Raw genomic sequence first — 9,198 nt, 5'->3', positions numbered from 1 at the left:
GTGCGGAACCTTAGAGTAAGAAACATCACCGTGCACCTTGGCCAACGTGCGCGACTCGACCGAGCGCGCACTGGCCGAGGTGCACACCGATTTCACCTGGGTGCGCGCGCAGCACCTCGGGCGCACCGGGGTGCGCGCACAACGCCCGGGTTGCACCGTGGCCTGTGTGCTCGGGGCGCCTCGGGTGCGCGCTCGGTGTCGCCCCCGCGCGCGCGGTAGTGCGGGCAGCGCACCCCGGCCCGGCCCGGCCCCGACGAGAACGCAAACGGGCAAAAGGTTTATTCAAATAGCATTGCGACGCCCGGCGAAAAACTAAGAAAGGGTGCAACACCGGGACTTCCCGGGAGGTCACCCATCCCAGTACTACTCCGGCCCAAGCGCGCTTAACTGCGGAGTTCTGATGGGATCCGGTGCACTAACGCTGGTATGATCGCACCCGTTATGAGCTTGTCGCAGTGTGTACTTAGCAAACCGCGACCCACGTGCGAATCCACCCCGGCCACCCACCCCCGTCGAGGTGCACACCCTCCCTCGCGAAGTGCGCCCCGTTCGCCAAGTGTGAGCCCTGCCCGGGTGCGCGCACCTTGCTAGGGCGTCGGGTGTGCACCCGGCCCGGCCTACGTGCGTGCACCTGGACGGGGCGTCGTGTGCGTGCAGTGTCCCGTCTGCAACGCGGTGCCCACACACCACCTCGGGCGCAACGACCTGCGCTCACATGTGGGCCGAGTGCACCTTGGTGCATGTTCGGGGCGCCTCGGGTGCACGCTCGATCTTGCCCCGGTGCACCAAGGCGCTCGGTTTGCCCCGGGTGCGCACTTGGTGCAAGGTGGGCACCCAAAATAGGGATCAAGCACCAAAACACAAGTTTCGGGATGCAAAATGGGACCCAAGGACCACAAATGCGTTCCAAGACCCATGATGGGTCCACGAGAACAAAAATGTGTTCCGAGACTTAATAAACAAATATTGGGTTTTAGGAGAAGAAACATGCTCTGATGCCCAAAACGAGAATCGACCCCGAAAAGGCCACAGGCCAAAAGTGGGATGCGAGACAAAAAAAAATGGGACCCGAGGACCAAAATTGGGTTCCCAGGTCGAAGACAGGGCAACCGGACAAGAAACGACCTCTAAGGCTCGAAATGAGTCCCGACGACTAAAACTTGACAAGAAGCACCCATCAGGCACCCAACTCGACACCCATGGGATGCCGACCCACCCGGGCTTCCACCTAGCACACCTTGGCACCCACCCACCCTCGCACCCAACCTCGCACCCAACTTAGCACCTTTGAACCCACATTGGCACTCACCCTGACCCTGGCACCTTGGAACCCACATTGGCACTCACCTTGACCCTGGCACCCACCTTTGCACTCACCTTGGGACCCACCCTGGCTCCCACCTCGGCACCCACCCAGACACCCACCTTGGTTCCTTGGCACCCACCTTGGATCCTTGGCACCCACCCCGACACCCACCTTGGCACGCAACTTGGCTACTTGCCACCCACCTTGGCTCCTTGACGCCCACCCCGACAACCACCCCGTGACCTACCCTGGCTAGGGTTGGTGCACACCCACCCTGGTGCCCACCTTGGCACCCACCCCATGACCCACCTTGGCACGCACCTTAGTACCCACCCTGTTACCCACCCTAGGACCCACCCCGTGACCCACCTTGGCCAGGGTGGGTGCACCCACCCTGGTGCCCACCTTGGCACCCACCCATCCTAGCACCCAGCCTGTGACCGGGCTTGGAACCCAACCTTGCACCCGTCTTGGCCAGTGTGGGTGCGCACCCATCCTGGCACCCACGTTGTGACACACCCTTTAACCCACGCACCCTAGCAGCCACGTTGGCACCCACCTTGGAACACAACCTAGCAACTTGGCACCCACCCCGTGACCCACCTTGGCATCCACCATAGCAGTCGCCCACTTGGCACCCACCTTGGAACCCAAGTTGGCACCCACCTCGGCACCCACCTTGACACTTGTGGACCCACCTTGCCACTCACCCTAGCATCGACCCATCCTAGCACCCACCCTGGCACCTTTGCACCCTAGCACTCACCCATCCTAGCACCTAACCTGTGACCCACCTTGACACTCACCCTCGCACCCACCTTGGAACCCAACCTAGCACCCACCCACCCTGACACCAACCCTAGCACCTACCCACCCTTGCACCCACCCTGTGACCCATCTTGGCACCCACCCATCCTACCACTCAACCTATCACCCACCTTCTCACCCACCTTGGCATCCACCTTAGCACCCACCCACACTGGCACCTTGGCACCCACCTCGGGCAAGGTGGGTGCACACCCACCCTGACACCCAATTTAGAACCAACCGAGCATGTTACCCACCTTGGCACCCACATTGCAGCCCACCCTAGTACCCACCCTATGACCCACATTGGCATCCACACCCTAGCACCCAGGCACCTCGACACCCGCCTTGACACGCACCCTAGCACTAAACCTGTGACCCACCTTGGAACTCACCCTAGAACCCACCCACCCTGTGAACCACCTTGGCATCCACCTTAGCACCCACCCACCTTGGCACCCACTCTAGCACTCACCCATCCTAACACCCAACTTGTTACCCACCTTGGCACCCGCCCTCGCGTCCACCTTGAAACCCACCCTAGCACCCACCCACGCAGGAGCCCACCTTGGCACCCAACCTAACACCCACGCATCCTGGCACCCAACTTGTGACCCACCTTGGAACCCACCCTAGTACCCACCTTTGAACCCACTATATCACCAACCCACCTTGGCACCCACCCTATGACCCTCTTTGGAATCCACCCTAGCACGCACCCACCCTGGCACCCACCATGGAGCGCACCCTAGCACCCACCCACCTCGGCACGCACCTCAACACCCACCTTGGTGTGCGCACTGCGCCAACCTCTCAAAGACCCTATGTGGTGCGCTCCAAAGTGTACACCTTTGGTGCGCTCCAAGGTGCGCACCTTTGGTGCACACCGAGGTGCACACCAAAGTGTGCACCGAGGTGAGCACCAAAGTGCACTCCAAGGTGCACACCAAGGCATGCACCTTTGGTGCGGTCAATGCAAACGAATTCGGAAGTTGGGGTCGATGTCCTAATCGCTGCTGCAGACTACACGTATGAGAATCGGACAAATAGCTTTATATAGGGGAGGTGTTGCGTTTGATGGGTCGACTCCCCTGGTTGTGTGCACTGCACCAACTTCAAAGACCCTGTCTTGTTTAAGAAGTCAAAAGTTGGGGTGGATGTCCTAATCATTGCTGCAGTCTACGCATGTATGAGAATCAGACAAATAGCTTATATAGGGGAGGTGTTGCATTCGGTGGGTTGACTCCCCTGGTTGTGCGCACTGCGCCAACCTCAAAGACCCCGCATAGCAGAAGAAGTCGGAAGTCGGATTTTGGTGAGCACCAAGGCGTGCACCTTTGGTGCGGTCAACGCAGACGAATTCAGAAGTTGGGGTGGATGTCCTAATCGTTGTTGCAGGCTACACATGTATGAGAATCAGACAAATAGCTTATATAGGGGAGGTGTTGGGTTTGATGGGTCAACTCCCTTGGTTGTGCGCATTACGCCAACCTCAAAGACCTTGTTTTCGTTAAGAAGTCAAAAGTTGGGGTCAATGTCCTAATGGCTCCTGTAGGCTACACATGTATGAGAATCGGACAAATAGCTTATATAGGGGAGGTGTTGGGTTTGATGGGTCGACTCCCCTGGTTGTGCGCATTACGTCAACCTCAAAGACCTTGTTTTCGTTAAGAAGTCAAAAGTTGGGGTCGATGTCCTAATTGCTCCTGTAGACTACACATGTATGAGAATCAGACAAATAGCTTATATAGGGGAGGTGTTGGGTTTGATGGGTTGACTCCCCTAGTTGTTCGCATTACACCAACCTCAAAGACCTTGTTTTCGTTTAGAAGCCGAAAGTTGGGGTCGATGTCCTAATTGCTCCTGCAGGCTACGCATGTATGAGAATCAGACAAATAGCTTATATAGGGGAGGTGTTGGGTTTGATGGGTCGACTCCCCTGGTTGTGCGCATTGCGCCAACCTCAAAGACCCTGCATTGCGGATGAAGTCGAAAGTCAGAGTTTGGTGTGCTACAAGGTGTGGTCGAAGGTGCTCACCTAGGTGTGCACCTTTGGAGCGCAGGAAAAGTGCCCTCCAAAAGTGCGCACCTTTGGAGTGCACAAAAGTGCCCTCCAAAAGTGCGCACCTTTGGAGCGCACAAAAGTGCCCTCCAAAAAGTGCCCTCCAAAAGTGCGCACCTTTGGAGCGCACAAAAGTGCCCTCCAAAAAGTGCCCTCCAAAAGTGCGCACCTTTGGAGTGCAGAAAAGTGCCCTCCAAAAAGTGCCCTCCAAAAGTGTGCACCTTTGGAGTGCACAAAAGTGCCCTCCAAAAGTGCGCACCTTTGGAGCGCAGAAAAGTGCCCTCCAAAAAGTGCCCTCCAAAAGTGCGCACCTTTGGAGCGCAGAAAAGTGCCCTCCAAAAAGTGCCCTCCAAAAGTGCGCACCTTTGGAGCGCAGAAAAGTGCCCTCCAAAAAGTGCCCTCCAAAAGTGCGCACCTTTGGAGCGCAGAAAAGTGCCCTCCAAAAAGTGCCCTCCAAAAGTGCGCACCTTTGGAGCGCACAAAAGTGCCCTCCAAAAAGTGCCCTCCAAAAGTGCGCACCTTTGGAGCGCACAAAAGTGCCCTCCAAAAGTGCGCACCTTTGGAGCGCACAAAAGTGCCCTCCAAAAGTGCGCACTTTTGGTGCGCACCAAGGCGCTGGTTCGGTCGTTGCAGGCGAGTTCGGAAGTTGGGGTCGATGTCCTGAGCGGAGGTGCAAACTACACAGGTGTCGGAATCGGACAAATAGCTTATATAGGGGAGGTGTATGCTTCGATGGGTCGACTCCCCAGGTTGAGCGCACCGCGCCAACCTCAAAGACCCTACGGTATGGATGAAGTCGGAAGTTGGGTCCGATGACCGATTCGATTAGTAGGTATGCTCATGAGGTCGGAATTTGGGTCCGATGACCTGCCATGTGCAGGAAGGCGAATGTTGGCACTGTGCGTTGCAAGGTGCACACCAAGGTGCTGGTGCGGTCTTTTTAGTCGAGTTCGGAAGTTGGGGTCGATGTCCTGATCGGAGGTGCAAGCTACACAGGTGTGGGAATCGGACAAATAGCTTATATAGGGGAGGTGTATGCTTCGTTGGGTCGACTCCCCGGGTTGAGCGCACCGCGCCAACCTCAAAGACCCTACGGTATGGATGAAGTCGGAAGTTGGGTCCGATGACCGATTCGATATGTAGGCATACTCGCGAGGTCGGAATTTGGGTCCGATGACCTGCCATGTGCAGGAAGGCGAATGTTGGCACTGTGCGTTGCAAGGTGCGCACCAAGGCGCTGGTTCGGTCGTTGCAGGCGAGTTCGGAAGTTGGGGTCGATGTCCTGATCGGAGGTGCAAACTACACAGGTGTGGGAATCGGACAAATAGCTTATATAGGGGAGGTGTATGCTTCGTTGGGTCGACTCCCCGGGTTGAGCGCACCGCGCCAACCTCAAAGACCCTACGGTATGGATGAAGTCGGAAGTTGTGTCCGATGACCGATTCGATATGTAGGCATACTCGCGAGGTCGGAATTTGGGTCCGATGACCTGCCATGTGCAGGAAGGCGAATGTTGGGACTGTGCGTCGCAAGGTGCGCACCAAGGCGCTGGTGCCGTCGTTGCAGTCGAGTTCGGAAGTTGGGGTCGATGTCCTGGTCAGAGGTGCAAACTACACAGGTGTGGGAATCGGACAAATAGCTTATATAGGGGAGGTGTATGCTTCGATGGGTCGACTCCCCGGGTTGAGCGCACCGCGCCAACCTCAAAGACCCTACAGTATGGATGAAGTCGGAAGTTGGGTCCGATGACCGATTCGATACGTAGGCATATTGGCGAGGTCTGAATTTGTGTCCGATGACCTGCCATGCGCAGGAAGGCGGAATTTGGGTCCGATGACCGAGTTGATGGCGTGCCATGCGCAGAAAGGCGGAATTTGGGTCCGATGACCGAGTTGATGTTGATGGCCCGCCATGCACAGGAAGGCGGAATTTGGGTCCGATGACCGATTTGAAGGCGTGCCATGCGCAGAAAGGCGGAGTTTGGGTCCGATGACCGAGTTGATATTGATGGCCCGCCATGCGCAGGAAGGCGGAATTTGGGTCCGATGACCTGACATACGCATGGAGTCCGACTCGGGGGCCGATGTTCGATTCGATGACTTGCATTGTGGGTAAAGTCGGAAGTTGTGGTCTTTGACCCGATTCGATGACCAGACTTCGGCTGCTTGAGAATCGGACAAATAACTTATATAGGGGAGGTAGTGTTCTCGAGCATCCTCCCCCCGTGCCCGTTTATGTCGATTGATGCTGGTGCTCGACTGGTTGGAGCGCTCGGATGCAAAAATCTTGCACCAGGATTTATCGATTGTGATGGACACGGCAAGTCTCCTGATTGCTATGCAGGAGCTCATCGTGAATCTCTATGCGGCCTTGGTATGGACTCGACCTGCGGAATGGTTCGGCAATGGTAGTCGCTCCAACACGTCCTTGCAATGGCCACAGAGGTGATTCGACTAGAGCTCCAGTCTAGCTTTTGGGTTGCTTGGCGGACTGGTATAGCCGCGATCGAGTTCCGGCCATGAACGTTTTAGATAGCTCTTGGGCTTTCTGGGACGGAAGTCGGAAGTTTGGGCTGTTGTCCGATTTGATGACCATTCTTCGGATGTGTGAGAATCGGACAAATAACTTATATAGGGGACTGTGTTGTCTCACGCAGCCCCCTCCGTGCCCCTCTATCTCGACCGATGTTGGTGCTTGAAAGGGTTGGGATCGCTCGGATTTATAAACGTGCACCACCATTTGTCGAGTGTGAGGGACGCGGCAGGTCTCCTAAATGCTATACGGGCGCTCTCTGAGAATCTCTATCCGGCCTCGACACAGACTAGTCTTGCTGAATGGTTTGGCACTGGTAGTCGATCCAACACGTCGTTGTTGTGGCCGCCTAGGCGATTCGATTCGAGCCCCCGTCTAGCTTTTGGGTTGCTTGGCGGATTTTGCCCTATCCGCAAGTGAGCTCGGTCCCTAAACGTTCGAGAAACCCGATTGCTATGCGCCGACTCTCTTTCTTGCGAGCCTCCATCTAGCTTTTGGGTCTCTACGGAACGGAAGTCGGAATCTGGGACCGTTGTTTGATTCGACGAGGCAGACTACGGTTGTGCGAGAATCGGACAAATAACTTATATAGGGGAGGTGTTGACTGGAGCATTCTCCCCCGTGCCCCTCTAACTCGACCAATGCTGGCGCTCGAACGGTGGTAGCGCTCGGATTTTCGTTGAGCGCCAGCATTGGTCGATTTAGAGGGGCATGCGAGATTCCCGAATGCTATGCGAGGGCTCTAACGGAAATGTCTATTGGTTTCGGTATGGATGCAATTGCGAGTGGTTCGGCAAAGGTAGTCGTTCCGATGCGTCCATGTCGTGGCCAAATCGATAATTCGATTTGAGCCCTCGTATAGCATTTGGGTCTCTCGATGTGATTCCGCATTCCAGTCCCTTTGGGCACTGCTTGAGCCGCATCCCAGGGGGTTCCCTTCCCAATAATCTGCCTCGCAACCCGATTGCTATGCGGTGAGGCTCCTCGGCCGCCTCGGAACTATCTGTGTATCAGACGCATCGCGGGATAAGGGGTTGGCAACGGTAGTCGCCCCAAGCGCGTCCGATGCTTGGACCATTCCGAGGCGGCCCTGAAGCCTCTTCCGTCTAGCCGTTGGGTCCTTCTCGCCGCATCCCTTGCCTCGCACCCCGATTGCTATGCGGTGAGGCTCCTCGGCCGCCTTGGAACTATCTGTGTATCAGACGCATCGCGGGATAAGGGGTTGTCACTGGTAGTCGCCCCAAGCGCGTCCGATGCTTGGACCATTCCGAGGCGGCCCTGAAGCCTCTTCCGTCTAGCCGTTGGGTCCTTCTCGCCGCATCCCTCGACTCGCACCCCGATTGCTATGCGGTGAGGCTCCTCGGCCGCCTTGGAACTATCTGTGTATCGGACGCGTCGCGGGATAAGGGGTTGTCACTGGTAGTCGCCCCAAGCGCGTCCGATGCTTGGACCATTCCGAGGCGGCCCTGAAGCCTCTTCCGTCTAGCCGTTGGGTCCTTCTCGCCGCATCCCTCGCCTCGCACCCCGATTGCTATGCGGTGAGGCTCCTCGGCCGCCTTGGAACTATCTGTGTATCGGACGCGTCGCGGGATAAGGGGTTGTCACTGGTAGTCGCCCCAAGCGCGTGCGATGCATGGACCATTCCCAGGCGGCCCTGAAGCCTCTTCCGTCTAGCCGTTGGGTCCTTCTCGCCGCATCCCTCGCCTCGCACCCCGATTGCTATGCGGTGAGGCTCCTCGGCCGCCTTGGAACTATCTGTGTATCGGACGCGTCGCGGGATAAGGGGTTGTCACTGGTAGTCGCCCCAAGCGCGTCCGATGCTTGGACCATTCCGAGGCGGCCCTGAAGCCTCTTCCGTCTAGCCGTTGGGTCCTTCTCGCCGCATCCCTCGCCTCGCACCCCGATTGCTATGCGGTGAGGCTCCTCGGCCGCCTTGGAACTATCTGTGTATCGGACGCGTCGCGGGATAAGGGGTTGTCACTGGTAGTCGCCCCAAGCGCGTCCGATGCTTGGACCATTCCGAGGCGGCCCTGAAGCCTCTTCCGTCTAGCCGTTGGGTCCTTCTCGCCGCATCCCTCGCCTCGCACCCCGATTGCTATGCGGTGAGGCTCCTCGGCCGCCTTGGAACTATCTGTGTATCGGACGCGTCGCGGGATAAGGGGTTGTCACTGGTAGTCGCCCCAAGCGCGTCCGATGCTTGGACCATTCCGAGGCGGCCCTGAAGCCTCTTCCGTCTAGCCGTTGGGTCCTTCTCGCCGCATCCCTCGCCTCGCACCCCGATTGCTATGCGGTGAGGCTCCTCGGCCGCCTTGGAACTATCTGTGTATCGGACGCATCGCGGGATAAGGGGTTGTCACTGGTAGTCGCCCCAAGCGCGTCCGATGCTTGGACCATTCCGAGGCGGCCCTGAAGCCTCTTCCGTCTAGCCGTTGGGTCCTTCTCGCCGCATCCCTCGCCTCGCACCCCGATTGCTATGCGGTGAGGCTCCTCG

At 57.5% G+C, this 9,198-nt stretch overlaps 1 non-coding gene across 1 annotated transcript; it reads right to left on the bottom strand.

The window, feature by feature from the left end:
• Positions 1-319: 319 nt before the first annotated feature.
• LOC131869122 (5S ribosomal RNA) lies at positions 320-438 on the bottom strand. Its single transcript, XR_009367517.1, has one exon. It is a non-coding gene; the product is annotated as a 5S ribosomal RNA (ribosomal RNA).
• Between the last annotated feature and the right edge of the window lie 8,760 nt (positions 439-9,198).

The sequence above is a fragment of the Cryptomeria japonica genome, unplaced genomic scaffold, assembly GCF_030272615.1.
Source record: "Cryptomeria japonica unplaced genomic scaffold, Sugi_1.0 HiC_scaffold_235, whole genome shotgun sequence".
NCBI classification, from domain to species: domain Eukaryota; kingdom Viridiplantae; phylum Streptophyta; class Pinopsida; order Cupressales; family Cupressaceae; genus Cryptomeria; species Cryptomeria japonica.
Note: the sequence above shows the minus strand (reverse complement) of the source record. Positions and strands in the feature narration are given on the sequence as shown.